We start from the raw sequence: 21,147 nt of genomic DNA on the forward strand, positions 1-21,147 counted from the left end.
TTGGCATCTCTAGTTTCCGGAGAATGTGCTGAGTAGGGTTCCATTGTAGCACAGAACAGATCTCTTTGATGGCCTCTCTCCGGCATTCATGCAGTGTAGTGTGTGGTGTAATACAGTTAGTAGGGATCAGCCTTTAGACTCTTACCCAAGGGCGAATTCACATGACCTAATGAAAAATCAAAAAAACTGTCATACTTTCATCTGTGTGTTGTATTGCATATCCATATTATGCTCCTATCTCCTGATTTAGTTTTTTTTTTTTAAATTTTTGCTCCTATAAACCTTTTTCGAAATCGTAAAGAATAAAATCCTATTTTTTTCCCATTCTGCATGAATTCCCATGGTTTTTCAGATTATTTCAGATTTGATTATGTTAGGTCTTCGTTGACTTCAGTGGTAATTTTTTGTACAAAAATCAACATACATAATATAATTCTCATTTGTTTTCTTTCTTTTTGTTTATAGTTCTTTATTTCCAGAGGGTTTTTTTTCCATTAAAGAACTTATACTTCACTTTTTTGTTTTTTTTCACATAAACCTCTATCCTATGTCTATTTACCAGCACATCACTGCCTTGGCTTTTGTACTAAACCCAAGGCTGTATGAATTTCCTCGATTTATGTTTCCGGGGCTGATAGGTCCAACACAAACGATCACAGGGAATGTGCATAAGTTCGGCTTTGTACATTTATTGCTCTAAACAAGGGTCACTCTCAATTCACGGCTCCGACCATATGCATGTTGAATATAAAATCCAGATCCCAACACCTAGTTCCAAGACCTGCAATAAAAGCTGCCTCGGTAATTTAATAAGAGCTTGTTCTTTCCATTTGACACGTTGAGGTCACGGTGCCTGACGAGGAATGCTGCGTTATATCAGTTTATAGTGACTGGCCGTCCTCAGAGACATTTTAAAGATACTTTTGTAGTAGATCAGGAATTTGGATGCGGGGTCAATAATGCTGGAGAACATTAAAGTTCTGCTGAACAGGCCATTCATGAGCAGCTGGACTCCACAAACAAAGCCTCATCTGAGCTGCGGTGGACCTTTCCTGCGAAAAACACAGGTGTATATCTTGAGAAAAAGAAGGTCATTCATAAAGGAAAGCCTATTCAGAAAAAAAGTTGCCATATTCTGGTCCAACAATGTGCCGGATTGAGGTTTTCTAGACTACTAGAAATTGATCTGGAATTATATTAGATACTTTCACGCTTTGCAAAAATTTTTCTCCAATCTGAAGTTACTTTTTAGTTCATTTTTTCAAGAAGCGGAAACTCTTTAAATTCTTCTCTAAAACTTGGATGTTCTGCTGACTGGCGAATTATAGGCCTTTGATTCCCAGGTTGGGTTTAGTATCACGTGAAGACAGATTCGTAGACTTTCATTTGAGTAAGTCTTCTAATCAAAACTTTAAAAAGTTTTGCAGTTATACTTGAAGGCTCAAAACGGGCCAGTACTGGAGAGGTTAGTATTCCTTCATGCTTTCCTATGGGTCAACTTGAAGGTAAAAATCTTACTTCTCTCATTTTCTGTCGCCCCCTTTTTGTCCCTGGCAAAAAGACTGACTGGCACTTTCAAGTTAATGTGAAGAGGTGCCAACTAGGAGCAGCTACCTCCATATACAATAAGCAAAAAAATTTGCACTCTGTAGTGCTAAAGTATGTCAATATGAAATATGAATAGCAATATGGCTTCTGGATACTAGGAAAAAAGGAGACGCTTGGCACATAATTTGGCCAATTCATGCATGCCCATCAACCAACGACAAGTTGGTCTCAAAACTGACATTAGGACCCATCAGTTTTGAGACCAAATTGTCGTTGGTTGTGGGCATGCATGAATTGGCCAAATTATGTGCTAAGCGTCTCATTTTTTTCCTATTATCAAGAAGCAGTATTGCTATTCATATTTCATATATTTCGCAATGACATGCTTTAGCAGTACAGAGTGCAACTTTTTTTGTTTATTTTATATGGAGCTAGCTGCTCCTAGTTGGCACCTGTTCACATTAACTTCGAAGTGCCAGTCAGTGTTTTTGTCCTGTTTGTCCCTGGTCCATATAAGTCATTAGAGACTGGTATCAAGACCCTGTATGCTGAAATAATTGGATGAAAAGAATATCGAATGATTGGACAAATGAAGGAGTGAATGAATGGGTAGATTAATGAACTGTGAAAAGACTGATGGATAGATGAAAGAACCCAAAAACTGATCCATAGGTGGATGATTGAACGTACACATAGACGGAAGGATGGGTAAATAAATAGAGAACTTAAAAGGAAAGGTACATGGATAAATGGATGCACAGGTGGGAAAAAGGTAGACTGATAATTAAATAGACAGAAGGAAGTATGTCAAAGAATGGACAGATTGAAAAGATGGGTGGGTGGAAGAAAGTACTGGTTGATGGATGAGTGAGTATTTTACTTAGTAATGGAAAGATGGAAGAAAATATGGATGGATGGAAGGACTCCAAAACAATTGCATGGGTGGACTATTGTTGCATAGATGGAAGGATGGATAAATGAATGGACAGATTAAAGGAACTTCTATATAGATGGATAAAAACATGCATAGGTGGAAGAACAGGTAGACTAATGTTTGAAAAGACAGAAAGATGTATGTGTGTGTGTATAGATGAATGGACAAATTAAAAGGATGGGTTGGTGGAAGAATGGACTAATTGGTGGATAAATGGAAGGAAGGATTAATGGACAGTGGAAAGATGTAAGGAGAGAGGGAAAGACGATTAGATGTAAGTATCTAAAAAAACAAACAAACAAAACTTTGCATGGACCAACAATTGTATAGGCACATAGCCAAAATGACAGGTAGATAAATGGACAGAATAAAAAGATTCATATAGGACTGGATGGGTAGGTGGAAGAACAGGTAGATGGATGCATTGATGGAGGATTGAATAGACCAAAAGATGGATGAATGTATAGATGAAAGGATTGGCAGATGGAAGAACAGATGGAAGGATGGATGGTTAGAAGAAAAGTTGAGCCTACGATCACAAGGACGAGTCACACAATGGACCCATGGAGTTGGATGAATGAAAGTACAAGGAAGACAGCTTGGTCTTATTTGTGCAAATCAGGAAGAAATATTCATCTTGAGAAGTCAATTATTTTCTAATATAGAGTTGCAGGATAATTTTTACGTTACCATTTGTCGTCTTTTTTTCCTACGAGGCTGGCATAGTAGAACTTTAGGCACAAAATATTTCTATATAATGCTTTGATTTATAAGTGAGGAAATTGCCAAACAATCCCACATCATGTTTGTAAAGTTCCAGTTTAAGTACAGGAGCGGGCGAGTTGCTAAGTGGTAGAAAAGCTATACTGTAAAAACATTGGGGGAAGCCCTGCTTAATGGACGTGTCCTGAGAGTGGAAGGGAATAAAACTCGACACAAGTTTGTGGTTCCTGGCCCTGAACGTTTTTTCACCGCATACGCTTTCAATTCTCCCAGCAAACGGATGCTGCAGAATGGGTCTTGTATTTATAGGGTTTGTGTTTTTTCTCCACTTTACGTAAGCGAAGCCTAGTTTAAGAAAACAGATGTTGCCTAAAGCAACCTAGAAAGCGAGATGATAACTTACATGTATACGTCCCAACTGGTGAAGAACAGGAAGAGGGATACATTTATGTGGATGTAGACCCAAATTCGGGACTGTCCGCTGTATCAGGGGAACTTGGGACTATAGATGAGAGGATCAATTCACGGGACTCCGTTCCAGCCTCTAGATCAGTGATACTGGTGGCTGGACGGGAGGCCATGAATCTTTTACCTTCCGGTGCGACTTTTGATTAGTCCGGGCAGTCCGACGTCATATGAGCGTCCTACTAATATCTGGTTGGAACCTGTGGATTACTTTTTGTCCCCTCACTCAGTTGGAGCCACCAGAACTTTCTCATCTTTATGTATGTGACATCTGGGTTTTTTGTGTCTAGAAAGCGGTCATCACCAAACTACAAAATAACGATATTCTCTGTTCATTGCTGCATTTTTCTTTAGACCTTTTTGCCTTTCTTTGATGCATTTCTGATGCAGATTTGAAGCCTCATTTTTAATGTTTTTTTTTTTTTTACAGGACGGAAAACGTAAAATGCAACTGCTTTTTTTTACATGCACTTTTTTTTTTTTTTTTTAAACTCCACATAGAAGCCTCCTGAAAAGAATAGCGCCAAAACCACACTGTTCAGCAGCGTCTTTAGACCACAGGGGGCGCATTTTTCGTGATCTCACATCCACTTTGCTTCGACAGTTGAACACAAAAACTCTGTGCAAAAAAAAAAGTAGCAGAACTTACGTAGCATTTATGCTACATGTGAACACGGTCTAAATTTCCAAGCAGAGTGGATGTGATTCCAAGAATTCTTCCCCCATGTGGTCTAAAGACGCTGTTGACTTCTGAGGGTTTTTTTTTGCATTCTTTCTATATAGGTTTGTTTTGGAAGAAAACAAAAGAAAGCATAAAAAGACGTTGCATTTTTAAGCGCAGAATAAAAGATTTTCTGTGCTATTAAAAAAAGCATTAAACTCTGCTTCATATTTGCACCAAAGTTGCATCAAATAAGGGGAAAAATGCTTCAAAAAAACATAGCAAACATGTAATAATTAGAGAAGACTGTTATTGCGTTGTGTGGTAAGGACACCTGCAGAAAAAAAGCAGTAGAACGAATGTAGCATTTTCTCTACCTGTGAACACTGCCTCAGCTTTGTTTTTATTACATTTTTAGGAGTTTAATAGAGAACAAATACCAATCATACTTTTTTTCCCCTTACATCATTTACCGATTCCTGTAAATAATGTGATTGCTGTGTTGTGCGAGTTTTTACGATTACAGGGTTACCGAATATGTCCGTGTTATGTGCTGATTTGTGATGTTTATTATTTAAAAAAACAAAACGCATTAATAATGACATGATATGATATGGCCAATTCATGCCTATTATTACATTTCCTTGTACAATAACCCAGTTGACCTTAACAATCATACATTGGAGCACAAAATTGGAAACTAGAGGCCATTTTGAAGGAAATACATTAGCAACAGCCATTGTGAATTACTGAAAAAGTGGGAGGTCCTTGGAGCTACCAGATCTGGTACACTTAAACCAATAATTCAAAAGTAGAATTATCGTTACCCTCTGACATGAAAACCAAGCTTGAGGGCACAAACCACAGTCAAGTGGAAAAATAAGGACAACCACCGGCTACCAGGGTCAACACCAATCCAGAGCCCCACTAAGTGCCAGATCAGCCATTCTTAATTCCATCCTGAAGGGAACCATCCATCTGATTCCTCTCCCAACCAAATTTTCACACCAACTCCAAGGACTCCACCCCCCCACCCCCCGTGTCTGCAAATAACATATCAATTTCAATGACATTCACATGAACACTGTCTTGTAACCAAAAATTATCTTCTGTAGTTTCCAGGTCATGATGACGTACGCCAACACCTCCGTTACACACTGCAAAACTTAATATAGCCCTGTTCAACTTCACTCTAACCCTATTGACTTTTCTTAAGGTACCGTTACACTTAACGATTTACCAACGATCACAACCAGCAATACGACCTGGCCGTGATCGTTGGTAAGTCGTTGTGTGGTCGCTGGGGAGCTGTCACACAGACAGCTCTCCAGCGACCAACGATGCCGAAGTCCCCGGGTAACCAGGGTAAACATCGGGTTACTAAGCACAGGGCCGCGCTTAGTAACCCGAAGTTTACCCTGGTTACCATTGTAAATGTAAAAAAAAAAAAACCACATACTCACATTCCGGTGTCTGTCACGTCCCCCGGCGTCAGCTTGAAAACCCTTTGTTGGCAATGACTGCCTGAAGTCTTGAACTCATGGACATCACCAGACGCTGTGTTTTCTCCTTTTTGATGCTCTGCCAGGCCTTCACTGCAGTGGTTTCTAGTTGCTGTTTGTTTGTGGGCTTTTCTGTCTGAAGTTTAGTCTTTAACAAGTGAAATGCATGCTCAATTGGGTTGAGATCAGGTGACTGACTTGGCCATTCAAGAATATTCCACTTCTTTGCTTTAATAAACTCCTGGGTTGCTTTGGCTTTATGTTTTGGGTCATTGTCCATCTGTGGTATGAAACGACGACCAATCAGTTTGGCTGCATTTGGCTGGATCTGAGCACACAGTATGGCTCTGAATACCTCAGAATTCATTTGGCTGCTTCTGTCCTGTGTCACATCATCAATAAACACTAGTGACCCAGTGCCACTGGCAGCCATGCATGCCCAAGCCATCACACTGCCTCCGCCGGGTCTTACAGATGATGTGGTATGCTTTGGATCATGAGTTGTACCACGCCTTCGCCATACTTTTCGCTTTCCATCATTCTGGTAGAGGTTGATCTTGGTTTCATCTGTCCAAAGAATGTTCTTCCAGAATGTTTAATGTATTTGTCTATATTTGCCCCGTATTACCATGTAAAGCGCCATGGAATAAATGGCGCTATAAAAATGTATAATAATAATAATAATAACTGTGCTGGCATTTTTAGATGTTTTTTTTTAGCAAAGTCCAGTCTTGCCTTTTTATTTTTGATGCTTATGAGTGGCTTGCACCGTGCAGTGAACCCTCTGTATTTACTTTCATGCAGTCTTCTCTTTATGGTAGATTTGGATATTGATACGCCGACCCCCTGGAGAGTGTTGGTCACTTGGTTGGCTGTTGTGAAGGGGTTTCTCTTCACCATGGAGATTATTCTGCGATCATCCACCTCTGTTGTCTTCCTTGGGTGCCCAGGTCTTTTTGCATTGATGAGTTCACCAGTGCTTTTTTTCTTCCTCAGGATGTACCAAACTGTACATTTTGCCACTCCTAATTAGGGTTGAGCGAAACGGGTCGAACATTTTCAAAAGTCGCCGACTTTTGGCGAAGTCGAGTTTCATGAAACCCGATCCGACCCCTGTGCGTGGTCGGCCATGCGGTACGCGACTTTCGCGCCAAAGTCGCGTTTCAATGACGCGAAAAGCGCCATTTCTCAGCCAATGAAGGTAAACGCAGAGTGTGGGCAGCGTGATGACATAGGTCCTGGTCCCCACCATCTTAGAGAAGGGCATTGCAGTGATTGGCTTGCTGTCTGCGGCGTCACAGGGGCTATGAAGGGGAGTTCCCGCCGACCGCCATGTTACTGCTGCTGATCTGAGCTTAGGGAGAGGTTGCTGCCGCTTCGTCAGAAGCAGGGATAGCGTTAGGCAGGGTCCATTAACCACCAAACCGCTTGTGCTGTAGCGATTTCCACTGCCCAACACCACCTTCGGTGTGCAGGGACAGTGGAAGCTCCTTTTTTTTTTTTTTTCCTCAGCGCTGTAGCTCATTGGGCTGCCCTAGAAGGCTCCCTGATAGCTGCATTGCTGTGTGTACGCCGCTGTGCAAACCAACTGCTTTTTTCAAAGCACAAATCCTCTTGTTCCTTCCTTTCTGCACAGCTATCTTGTTTGTTTGTCCACACTTTTTATTTAATTTGTGCATCAGTCCACTCCTTATTGCTGCCTGCCATACCTGGCTGAGATTACTGCAGGGAGATAGTAATTGAAGGACAGTTCCTTTTTTTTTTTTTTTTTTTTTTTGTGGGAGATTAAGATTGACATTTCTGCTAGAGTGCCATCCCTGTCTGTGTCATCTCTCACTCAGTGGGCCATAGAAAGCCTATTTATTTTTTTGCTTGATTTGGGTTCCAAAATCTACCTGAAAAAATCAATAAATCAATCAGTGGGAGAAAAATATTGGCCTCAGGGCTTGTGTGCCACTCCTTACTCCTGTGTGTGCCATCTCTCACTCAGTGGGCCATAGAAAGCCTATTAATTTTTTTGCTTGATTTGGGTTCTAAATTCTACCTGAAAAAATCATTAAATCAATCAGTGGGAGATTAATATTGGCCTTTGGGCTTGTGTGCCAGTCCTAAGCGTGCCATCTCTCTCTCTCAGATAGTGGGCCATAGAAAGCCTATTTTTTTATTATTTTATTGGGTTTATAAATTTTCCCTGGAAGAAAAAAAAAGTGGGAGATTAATATTGGCCTCTGGGCTTGTGTGCCAGTCCTGAGCGTGCCATCTCTCTCACAAATAGTGGGCCATAGAAAGCCTATTAATTTTTTTGCTTGATTTGGGTTCTAAATTCTACCTGAAAAAATCATTTTATTTTCTTTGGTTTCTAAATTATTCCTGAAAAAAATCATTTTTTTTGTATTTTTTTTTTCTCTAAAGTCTCCCTGAAAAAAAAAAAAAAAAAAAATCTGTGGGAGATTCATATTGCCCCTTCTGCTTGTGTGCCAGTCTTGACTCCTGGGTGTGCCATCTCTCTCTCTCTCCCCAATTGTGGGCCATAGAAAGCCTATTAATTTTTTTGCTTGATTTGGGTTCCAAAATCTACCAAAAAAAATAACTAAATCAATCGGTGGGAGATTAATATTGGCCTCTGGGCTTGTGTGCCACTCCTGACTCCTGTGTGCGTCCTCTCTCACTCAGTGGGCCCTACAAAGCCTTTTTTTTTTTTTTCCTAAATTCTCCCTGAAACAATCATTTCATTTTATTTGTTTTATAAATTCTTCTGTAAAAAATAATTTTTTTTAAATTTTTTTTTTTTCTGAAGTCTCCCTTTTAAAAAAAACAAACACAAATCAGTGGGAGATAAATATTTACATTTGCGCTTCAGTGACAGTCCTGCGTGTGTGCCATCTCATTTGTTGCCAACAACAACAGAGTGTGTAACATTGTGGCTGATTTTCGTTGTGGTCTCACCCACCTGTAAAGGGGTAGCTAAATCATACTGAAGTTATAGCTCACCGTGTAAGTTGTGTGACAGCAACAAATACCGTTCGTTTGGTAACGTTTTTAAAACAATGAGGAAGTCTGGTGGAAGAGGTCGTGGCCGGGGGCGTTCATTGTCAGCTGGTAATGAGGGTAGTGGTAGTGGTGGAGCATCAGGTGGTCGTGGGAAAAAAAATATTGCACCTAAGTCTGGAGCTGTGGAGCCAGGTTCGTCGTCTGGCTACACAAGGCCTCGAACCCTCCCTTTTCTGGGAGTAGGAAAACCGCTTTTAAAGCCGGAGCATCAAGAGCAAGTTTTGGCTTATCTTGCTGACTCAGCCTCTAGCTCTTTAGCCTCCTCTCGTGAAACTGGTAAAAGTAAAAGCAGCGCGTCGTTAGTGGATGTTCACGGTCAGGGACAAGTCCCTTCCTTGTCCTCTTCAGCAAAAACAACAACAGAGAAGAATGCAGCAGGCGACACAACGGGTTACTCCATGGAGCTCTTTACACATACCGTCCCTGGCTTAGAAAGTGAAGCAGTTAACAGTCCATGCCCATTACAAGTTGAATCTGACATGGAGTGCACTGATGCACAGCCACAGCCAGACTACTATGCTGGTCCTTTGACTCAGACCACAACATTGCCCTCGCAGGGTGCTGATCAAGAATCAGACCCTGATGAGACTATGTTGCCCCATCACGAACGCTATACCACCGACCGACACGGTGACACAGACGAAGTTGCACACGAGCTACAAGAAGAGGTAATAGATGACCCAGTTCTTGACCCCGATTGGCAGCCATTGGGGGAACAGGGTGCAGGCGGCAGCAGTTCTGAAGCGGAGGAGGAGGGGCCGCAGCAGGCATCAACATCGCAACAGGTTCCATCTGCCGGGCCCGTATCTTGGCCAAAACGCGTGGCAAAGTCAAAACCTGTTGGAGGACAGCGTGGCCATCCGGTTAAAGCTCAGTCTGCAATGCCTGAAAAGGTATCCGATGCTAGAAAGAGTGCAGTCTGGCATTTTTTTAAACAACATCCAATTGATCAGCACATCTGTCAAAAATGTTCAACTACCTTAAGCAGAGGGCAGAATCTGAAAAGTCTCAATACAAGTTGCATGCATAGACATTTAACCACCATGCATTTGCAAGCTTGGACTAACTACCAAACGTCCCTTAAGGTTGTAGCACCCTCGGCCAATGAAGCTACTCATCAACGCAACATCCCTTCCGGCAGTGTAGGGCCACCATTTTCTGCACCACCTGCAGTATCTGTGCAGGTTTCTTTGCCAGGCCAAAGCAGTCAGGGTCAGGGAATCTCCAGTTTCGTAGTAGGAAACACTGCATCTAGGGCACCGGCGGCAACAATACCATCTCCCACCGTCTCTCAGTCTGCCATGTCCACCGGCACCCCCGCTAGTTCCACGATCTCCAGCTCTCCAGTCCAGCTCACCCTACATGAGACTATGGTTAGAAAAAGGAAGTACTTAGCCTCGCATCCGCGTACACAGGGTTTGAACGCCCACATAGCTAGACTAATCTCGTTAGAGATGATGCCCTACCGGTTAGTTGAAATCGAAGCTTTCAAAGACCTGATGGACTACGCTGTACCACGCTACGAGCTACCCAGTCGACACTTTTTTTCCAGAAAAGCCATCCCAGCCCTCCACCAGCATGTTAAAGAGCGCATCGTCCATGCACTCAGGCAATCTGTGAGCACAAAGGTGCACCTGACAACAGATGCATGGACCAGTAGGCATGGCCAGGGACGTTACGTGTCCATCACGGCACACTGGGTAAATGTGGTGGATTCAGGGTCCACAGGGGACAGCAAGTTTGGGACAGTTCTGCCTAGCCCACGGTCTAGGAAACAGTTGGCTGTAGCCGTTCGCACCCCCTCCTCCTCCTCCTCGTCCTCCTGCAGAAGCGAGAGCTCGTCCACAGACCGCAGTCACACAACCACTCCATCCGCAGCTGCCACTGTTGCACACCAGGTCTCCCATTATGGGGCAGCTACTGGCAAACGTCAGCAGGCTGTATTGGCTATGAAGTGTTTGGGCGACAACAGACACACCGCGGAAGTTCTGTCCGAGTTCTTGCAGCAAGAAACGCAGTCGTGGCTGGCCACTGTAGATCTTGAGGCAGGCAAGGTAGTGAGTGATAACGGAAGGAATTTCATGGCTGCCATCTCCCTTTCCCAACTGAAACACATTCCTTGCCTGGCTCACACCTTAAACCTGGTGGTGCAGTGCTTCCTGAAAAGTTATCCGGGGTTATCCGACCTGCTCCTCAAAGTGCGTGGACTTTGCGCACATATCCGCCGTTCGCCTGTACACTCCAGCCGTATGCAGACCTATCAGCGTTCTTTGAACCTTCCCCAGCATCGCCTAATCATAGACGTTGTTACAAGGTGGAACTCAACACTGCACATGCTTCAGAGACTGTGCGAACAGAGGCGGGCTGTTATGTTTTTGTGGGAGGATACACATACACGGGCAGGCAGTAGGATGGCAGACATGGAGTTGTCAGGTGTGCAGTGGTCGAAGATTCAAGACATGTGTCAAGTCCTTCAGTGTTTTGAGGAATGCACACGGCTGGTTAGTGCAGACAACGCCATAATAAGCGTGAGCATCCCCCTAATGTGTCTGCTGATGCAAAGTTTGACGCACATAAAGGATCAGGCGTCTGCACCAGAGGAAGAGGAAAGCCTTGATGACAGTCAGCCATTGTCTGGTCAGGGCAGTGTACAGGACGAGGTAGCGGGCGAAGAGGAGGTGGAGGATGAGGAGGATGATGGGGATGAGTATATTTTTAATGAGGAAGCTTTCCCGGGGTCATTGGAAATTGGTGGCGTGGCAAGGGCGGGTTCTGGTTTTTTGAGGGACACAAGTGACGTAGATTTGCCTGCAACTGCCCCTCAACCAAGCACAACCGCAGATTTGACAACTGGAACTTTGGCCCACATGGCGGATTATGCCTTACGTATCCTCAAAAGGGACACACGCATTACAAAAATGATGAACGATGACGATTACTGGTTGGCCTGCCTCCTTGATCCTCGCTATAAAGGCAAATTGCAAAATATTATGCCACATGAGAACTTGGAACTAATATTAGCAACAAAACAATCAACTCTTGTTGACCGTTTGCTTCTGGCATTCCCTGCACACAGCGCCCGTGATCGTTCTCACACGAGCTCCAGGGACCACCAGACCAGAGGTGTTAGAGGGGCAGAAATCAGAAGTGGCGTTGGCCAGAGGGGTTTTCTGACCAGGTTGTGGAGTGATTTTGCTATGACCGCAGACAGGACAGGTACTGCAGCATCAATTCAAAGTGACAGGAGACAACATTTGTCCAGTATGGTTACAAACTATTTTTCATCCCTTATCGACGTTCTCCCTCAACCGTCATTCCCATTTGATTACTGGGCATCCAAATTAGACACCTGGCCAGAATTGGCAGAATATGCATTGCAGGAGCTTGCTTGCCCGGCAGCTAGTGTCCTATCAGAAAGAGTATTCAGTGCTGCAGGTTCAATACTAACTGAAAAAAGGACTCGTCTGGCTACCCAAAATGTAGATGATCTAACCTTCATTAAAATGAACCACAACTGGATTTCGAAATCTTTTGCCCCACCTTGCCCGGCTGACACCTAACTTTCCTATGAAAAGGTCTTGCCTGTGGACTCTTCTGAATGACTTTTCCAATCTCGTAATTTTCTGCACCTGATTGTCCAGCATACGACATGTTTACTCCTAACAAAATGGCCAAACTCCCCACACGGGGCCGTGGTATCGCCACTTTGCGCCAGCACCCGTGAGAGTGCTGTTTGTCTGAAGAGGTGGGTGTGCCCGCTTTTGGTCGACGGCACTGCCACTGGGTCCCTCATAGTACAATAAAGTGTCTCTGGCGGTGGTGGTGCGCACCCAACGTCAGACACACCATTGTAATATGAGGGGCCCTGGGCCTGTACCGCCGGCCACAAGACAGTTCCCCCCCCCCAGCTCAAACAGTGCTCTACCACTAGCAAAATTATCTCTCACAGCTTCACCAATGTTTAGTCTATGCGCTGACATCCTTCAATGCCTGGCACTGACAATACCATTGTTTTGACATTTTTGTTATGTTAGGCCTTCGAAGCCTGTCTGCGGTCCGTTCTTTCTACAACTACTACACTGACCAGGCCACTGCTGGCCGTGTTCCCCTGGAACCAATTTAAACTTGCCTACAGCCAGCCCAATTTTGTTATGTTAGGCCTTCTTAGCCTGTCTGCCGTCACTCCTTCCACTAGACTTCCACTGACCAGACCACTGTTGCCCGTGTACCCCTGGAACCAATTTTAAATTGCCAACAGCCAAATGTTATTATGTTAGGCCTTTGATGCCTGTCTGCCGTCACTCCTTCCACTAGACTTCCACTGACCAGACCACTGTTGCCCGTGTACCCCTGGAACCAATTTTAAATTGCCAACAGCCCAATGTTATGATGTTAGGCCTTTGATGCCTGTCTGCCGTCACTCCTTCCACTAGGCCTCCACTGACCTGTCTACTGCTGCCCGTGTTCCCATGGAACCAATTGTAAATTGCCTACAGCCAGCCCATTTTATTACGTTAGGCCTTCGAAGCCTGTCTGCGGTCCCTCCTTCCACTAGGCCTCCACTTACCTGTCTACTGCTGCCCGTGTTCCCCTGGAACCAATTTTAAATTGGCTACAGGCAGCCCAATTTATTATGTTAGGCCTTCGAAGCCTGTCTGCGGTCCCTCCTTCCACTAGGCCTCCACTTACCTGTCTACTGCTGCCCGTGTTCCCCTGGAACCAATTTTAAATTGCCTACAGCCAGCCCATTTTATTATGTTAGGCCTTCGAAGCCTGTCTGCGGTCCCTCCTTCCACTAGGCCTCCACTGACCTGTCTACTGCTGCCCGTGTTCCCCTGGAACCAATTTTAAATTGCCTACAGCCAGCCCATTTTATTATGTTAGGCCTTTGAAGCCTGTCTGCGGTCCCTCCTTCCACTAGGCCTCCACTTACCTGTCTACTGCTGCCCGTGTTCCCCTGGAACCAATTTTAAATTGGCTACAGGCAGCCCAATTTATTATGTTAGGCCTTCGAAGCCTGTCTGCGGTCCCTCCTTCCACTAGGCCTCCACTTACCTGTCTACTGCTGCCCGTGTTCCCCTGGAACCAATTTTAAATTGCCTACAGGCAGCCCAATTTATTATGTTAGGCCTTCGAAGCCTGTCTACGGTCCCTCCTTCCACTAGGCCTCCACTTACCTGTCTACTGCTGCCCGTGTTCCCCTGGAACCAATTTTAAATTGCCTACAGGCAGCCCAATTTATTATGTTAGGCCTTCGAAGCCTGTCTGCGGTCCCTCCTTCCACTAGGCCTCCACTTACCTGTCTACTGCTGCCCGTGTTCCCCTGGAACCAATTTTAAATTGCCTACAGCCAGCCCATTTTATTATGTTAGGCCTTCGAAGCCTGTCTGCGGTCCCTCCTTCCACTAGGCCTCCACTGACCTGTCTACTGCTGCCCGTGTTCCCCTGGAACCAATTTTAAATTGCCTACAGCCAGCCCATTTTATTATGTTAGGCCTTCGAAGCCTGTCTGCGGTCCCTCCTTCCACTAGGCCTCCACTTACCTGTCTACTGCTGCCCGTGTTCCCCTGGAACCAATTTTAAATTGCCTACAGGCAGCCCAATTTATTATGTTAGGGCTTCGAAGCCTGTCTGCGGTCCCTCCTTCCACTAGGCCTCCACTGACCTGTCTACTGCTGCCCGTGTACCCCTTGAACCAACATCATAAAATAAAAAAAAAAGTATTTTGCTTATAAAAAAGAAAATACTGGTGAGATATCAAATGCAGACATTTTAACATTAAAAACAAACACACAACTAAAATCTGGTACAGTACTAAAAATGGCCACCAGCTACAATTACTTTATCCTGCAAGTATTTAACTGAAAGGTTTTTTAAATTGAAAACACAGATATGGCATCCACCGAGTGTTGTCCTGTCGCGTCTTCTTTATATTATTGCCGAGAAGATGCAAAACAATGAAAATAATAAAATCATTAATTACCAAAATAATAGAGAAAGTCAACACCACATTGCAAATAAACATTCATTCCAAATAAAGAAGCAGGGCGCGTCCGAGGGTGAGTATATACCTAATAAGAATATAATCACCCTCGGACGCGCAATGCTTATTTCCAACAGCCTTCCTTCCTAAGAATCAGCCCTTCCGTGGTGTAGAGAGACCTTGTGTTACACTCCAAGGTGTTCCCCAGGTTGCCTTTCCTGAGCTTCGATCTTCCGGCTCTCGTTTAATAGTTGTTGGAAACTACGCTGCATTAGGCCTTCAAATTGGGTATGGGGTGTAGAGAGAGGGTGTGTTTACACTCCAAGGTGTTCCCCAGGTTGCCTTTCCTGAGCTTCGATCTTCCGGCTCTCGTTTAGTAGTTCTTGGAAACTACACTGCATTAGGCCTTCAAATTGGGTATGGGGTGTAGAGAGAGGGTGTGTTACACTCCAAGGTGTTCCCCAGGTTGCCTTTCCTGAGCTTCGATCTTCCGGCTCTCGTTTAGTAGTTGTTGGAAACTACACTGCATTAGGCCTTCAAATTGGGTATGGGGTGTAGAGAGAGGGTGTGTTACATTCCAAGGTGTTCCCCAGGTTGCCTTTCCTGAGCTTCGATCTTCCGGCTCTCGTTTAGTAGTTGTTGGAAACTACGCTGCATTAGGCCTTCAAATTGGGTATGGGGTGTAGAGAGAGGGTGTGTTACACTCCAAGGTGTTCCCCAGGTTGCCTTTCCTGAGCTTCGATCTTCCGGCTCTCGTTTAGTAGTTCTTGGAAACTACACTGCATTAGGCCTACAAATTGGGTATGGGGTGGAGAGAGATGGTGTGTTACACTCCAAGGTGTTCCCCAGGTTTCCTTGCCATTGCTTCGGTCTTCCGACTCTCGTTTAGTAGTTGTAGAAAAGTACACTGCATTAGGCCTACAAAATGGGTATGGGGTGGAGAGAGATGGTGTGTTACACTCCAAGGTGTTCCCCAGGTTGCCTTTCCTGAGCTTCTATCTTCAGGCTCTCATTAAATTGTGGTTAAATGGAACAACTGCATTTGGCGTACTAGTTGGTTTGGGGCCTACTATCGGTGTCTGCCACTCCTTGCTGTTCTCCTGGTTTCCTGTCCTGAAATTCCATTTTCAGGCTCTCGTTAAGTAGTTGTTAATGTTAGACTGCATTTGGCCTACTAGTTGGGTTGGGGCCTACTATCGGTGTCTGCCACTCCTTGCTGTTCTCCTCCACTGAATAAAGCTGTGCCGCCTGTTTACTACGGTTGCCAATTTTGAACTGCATTTCGACTACTTACTGATTTGGCCCTACTCTCTGTGTCAGCCTCTCATTCCAGTTGTCCTCCACTGCAATGCCCCCTGGTTATTCCTGTGTTACCAATTTTGAACTGCATTTAGCCCACTTTATTCTTTGGGCCTATATCTGTGTTTCCTCCTCATCCTGCCCATTGCCCAGCCAGTGATAGATGAGTCTGCTGGTACATTGACCCATAACGCAACATTCCCCGTGCATGCTACACAACAACATTGTGACCCTGCTGAAAGTCAGGTTGCTCTTCCCGCATACCATACCACCTTACACGGGGACAAAGAGGAAGGTGCAGATGAAAGTGCAGGTTCCTTCATCAGGTGGGGGGGGAATACTAGTTGGCGACGTCACTGGCACAGGGCCTCTCATAGTACGCAAAAGTGTTGCTGCCGGTGGGAGGCGCCCCCGCCGTGCAAACACACCGCTGTACTTTGAGGGGCCCTGTGCCAGTGCCAATGCCAACGAGTGGGCCCCCCCTGCTTGCTCAGGATCACAGCACTTGCAAAGTTGAAATACTTACCTCTCCCTGCTCCACTGCCGTGACGTGGTCCAGATTTCCTGGGCCCACTAATTACTTGAACCAGCCCTACCCCACACAACTTTAGCCAAATGACCCCCAATTTCAAATGCCTTCCAATTATTATAAGGTAAATTACGCTTGACAAGCTTCATTAAGAAGAATGGATGGTTTTGACACTAAAATGGGCACTCTAGGTGTTTTCCTGGCCCCCACTCACTGCCGACTATGCTGCCCCATTGACTTGCATTGGGTTTCGTGTTTCGGTCGATCCGGACTTTTCGCCATAATCGGCCGATTTCACTCGACCCGACTTTTGAGATAGTCGGGTTTCGCGAAACCCGGCTCGACTCTAAAAAGGTCAAGGTCGCTCAACTCTACTCCTAATATTATAGCAATTTCTTGGATGGGTTTTTTCTGTTTTCGCAGCTTATGGATGGCTTGTTTCACATGTTTACCGCATGTTTACTTCACAGCAAAACCTTCCAAATGCAAGCACCACACCTCAAATCAACTCCAGGCCTTTTATCTGCTTAATTGAGAATGACATAACAAAGGGATTGCCCACACCTGTCCATGAAATAACCTTGGAGTCAATTGTCCAATTACTTTGGACCCTTTAAAAACAGGGTGGCACATGTTAAGGAGCTGAAACTCCTAAACGCTTCATCCAATTTTAATGTGGCTACCCTCAAATGAAAGCAGAAAGTCTGAACTTCAACTGCATCTGAATTGTTTTGTTTTGTTTAAAATTCATTGTGGTAATGTCTATAACCAAAATTAGAAAAATGTCTCTGTCCAAATATATATGGACCTAACTGTAGTTTGTAAGCTTGCGAGCAGGGCCCTCACTCCTCTTGGTATCTGTTTTGAACAGTGATTCTTATGCTGTAATGTCTATTGTCTGTACAAATTCCCTCTATAATTTGTAAAGCGCTGTGGAATATATTGGCGCTATATAATTAAAGTTATTATTATTAATTTCCACTGGCCTGTGGACCCTGTCTGCTGCTTTTGTCGCTGCACCTATGCTGAAGGAGTGTGAAGCGAAACGATACCAATCCAAACCAAAGTCCCTTAACTTTTCTCATTACTGCAGTAATTTTTTTTTTTTTTTTTAAGAAAATACCCATCCACATGACAAAGCAATGGACCGCTCTTTTCTGAACATAACTGTTGATGCACCATAAAACAGCGAAACGTGCACATCTTGGACCCAATCACTTACCGAAGCATGATCATTCTGTCTCCACCTGCTTGATCTGTTTACGATTTTCTAATCCAAAATTCAATTCCCTTATTTGAACGAGTAATGTCCTACCATAACAGACCACCTGATTTCCATCTACTCTGTGAAACTAGCCCCCCAACTCTCAGGTCACCAAAAATGGCAAGTGAGAAAGCTAATTAGAATAGTACTAGTACAAACGATTCAGAACTGAGTTCCAAGCCTTTAGAAAATGCCAAATGAAATCGGACGTAACCAGCCTCCACAGGTGAAAGGGACATTCCAATTTTTACACAATTTTGGACATAAAGCTGCGGTATTACTGGCAAAATTGTGATGCCATTCACCACTGCATGTGGACGAAGTTAGAGGCCCAGACTAAGACAGCATGCCCACATAGTGCAGATTTTGGCATGGTTTTTCAGAATCGTGCAAATTTGCTATACTTCTTTTGCTACATTTCCAAACAAACATGGTGAAAACAGCACCAGGACTTTAATACAGTCAAAGTTCATGAACAAAGCCTAAATAAATTCTCAGCTAGGGCAAGAGCAGGGGTGTAACTATTCTAGGAGCAGGAATTAGTTACGGGCAGGGCCGTTCTGGCAATTAGAAAATATTGGTCTTGTAGAAAATCTTCCTTTCCTCCATCCAGGGTAATACTAGTAATATATCCCATCTGGTTCATGGGGACGGGGACAACATGGGCCTGCGTGATTTCAAATGCCAGGGCTGAATTTCAGCCCAGGTCCGTGCCTGGCCTAGGGGCAACCTAAAAAGGTCCCTCTCGCCTATTTAGGAAGACCGTTACTACTGAAGAGCTGTCATAGTTGAGTCCTTGTTGGAGATTTTGCACTCTGGAGTCGAGCGGCCCATGAGGTAAAACACTGGACAAGAGAGACTTTACTCAGCTAATTGAGATAGGGACACTTGTTTTTTTTTCTTTTCCTTATATATAAAGGAAGACTTACCCAGTTCCCAATCACTTTTATGTTCACAAAAAACATAAGCTTTTCAAGCAGAAACTTTCCTGTTTTGGAGAGTTTTTCTTTTCTTGGAGTTTTGAAAGAGGTTTTTTTTTTCCCTATAGCGTTCTTTGCAGTCTTTTAGTTGGACAGCGCCAAGTGTGGAGTGGGTCCTTTGGAATCTCCTATGTAGTGACTTGACTTTTCTTTTTTCCACAATACATTTATCAAAACCTCTTCGAAGAAAAAAATCTCAACTACTACCCCCCCCCCCAAAAAAAAAAAAAAAAAAAACTCCTCATATGAACACCAAAGTGGATTTCTGATAAGAAATAAGAAAATTTTTCCAAATGATTTTGAGGAGGATTTTGGGGGAAAAAATGTTAAAAAACCTCAGTATGATCAAAGCCAGAGATGTGGAACATAGGAGATGGAAGAAACTTGAGCGCTCACTCACTTGTCCAACTTTACTGTTTTTCGTACGATGGTGGAGAGGGGTAATGGTTGGTTGCGTTGTCACCTCTGTTCTCATTTTTGGTGGGGCTCCCAGTAGCTGGCTCTAAATTGGACACCTATGGTTAGACCTATGCAACAGGGGTTAAATTATCCTACTACCATGTAAAAGGTAAATTCCTACACATAAAAAAGCAAAGTAATTCTTGTAGAAAATGAGCAGTTTTTCCACGATTTTCATCTACAGCCGTGAGGACTGAGCTGTGGGTGTGGATGATGATAGAAGCCCAGCATCAGTTCCAGCCTAAGGGAATTCCCGTTATGTGGCCTCCAAAGGCCTCACATAGCAGCTTCTGGCAATGTCGTCCGTGTCCATCTGTGCCGTCATTTCATTCTTTTCTTAGCCTGTGTCCTTACCAACCTTTGTTTTTTGGCTATTATTTATGCCACTCCCTTCCTTCCTATTGAACTGGCATTTTTTTGTTTCTTCCCATGCGTTTTTTTTTTTCAGAGACGTGAAGCTTTGGGATATTTCCAGATCGAATAGAAACCTGAGCCAGCCCATTATCATCTTCCTAAGATGGAAATAGCTGCTCAGAAACGCAGATACCATCTGCAGAGGCTTCAGGTCGTAATGGCCGGCCCGAGGCCTTGTTTTCACCTTTGGTCATTTGTTGAAGTTGATGACTTCTAAGAAAACGAGAAAAAAAAGAAAGCAAAACATCGGCGCTGCCATTAAAATGCCGGAGGTCGCTCATTTCTAGGAAGTAGTCTTAAGATGTTTGCGCTTAAAATACTTCCTCCTCCTTATTATCTGGACACATAATAGCCGACGACTTGCCGGCTTCATCCTTATTTGTGTTTTTCAGCCCAGATGAGAGGCCTTATCAGTCCTAAAAAATGAGTGGTACTGCCCAGATGAGAGGCCTTGTCAATCCTAGAAAATGACTGGTACTGTGGGAAAGCACCTTTCCAGTGCAAATATTGACAGGTGTATGTGCATAGGTATAATGGGCCATGAGTGGTAGGGACTTAGGAAGTTATGATCTCATGGGCTCGGATGTAAAGTGACGCGGAGTACTGCATTCCCCCACTGCTGAAAAGATTCACATGTTAACCATTTAATTCAGGTTTCTTATCCATCCCTATTGTCCCTCGCGGCCCCAGTAGTATAACAGCTGACCCCTCGCGGCCCCTATTGTATAAGATATGGCCCTATTGCCCCTTGTGGCCCTCGGTGTGTAACTTATGGCCCTTCGCTACCCCCAGTGTAGAACATCTGGCCCCTAGCTGGGGTCCGCTTTGGTTTCCACTTGCCTCTTTTTAGACTATTTTTAAAATGTTTTCTCAAAAAAATAAACATAGTGACGGAGCCTGGATGTTCAAGCAACATGGAACTAAAGTGGTCATATACTCCCAATAGCTGTTGGCTGAAAGCTCCTTTCCCAACAACATCCCCCCTCATACACATGTACTCTTGGTTTGGCAGAGTGTGCACGTTTTTTCAGTGTAGTAGAGAGAAGAAATCTCTGGCAGCGCCTTACTGCTCATCAGATGTTACAGAGATCTCAGCCTTTGTGATTCACAGATCTCAATTGAAAACATCAACGCGTTTCGACCCCCGAGGACTTTTGCTGTGATATCACGGATGTGTCAGAGGCTGCAGACTGTTGCACTGCATCTGTCTGCAGAGAGTCTAAGCTGTTTGCTTTGCAGACATCTGCCTGGTCCTTCTGACGCTAAGACCCAGTGGCTACCTCCCCTGGCTCTAATGGTCACACCTGGATCTGGATGTCTATAATTCCCAACTTC

At 44.3% G+C, this 21,147-nt stretch overlaps 1 protein-coding gene across 4 annotated transcripts in view; it reads left to right on the forward strand.

Annotated features, from left to right (window-relative positions):
* Positions 1–21,147, forward strand: part of GRK4 (G protein-coupled receptor kinase 4) — a 265,726-nt gene that overhangs the window by 189,695 nt on the left and 54,884 nt on the right. The window lies entirely within an intron of this gene.

The sequence above is a fragment of the Ranitomeya imitator genome, chromosome 1 (genome assembly GCF_032444005.1).
Source record: "Ranitomeya imitator isolate aRanImi1 chromosome 1, aRanImi1.pri, whole genome shotgun sequence".
NCBI lineage: Eukaryota > Metazoa > Chordata > Amphibia > Anura > Dendrobatidae > Ranitomeya > Ranitomeya imitator.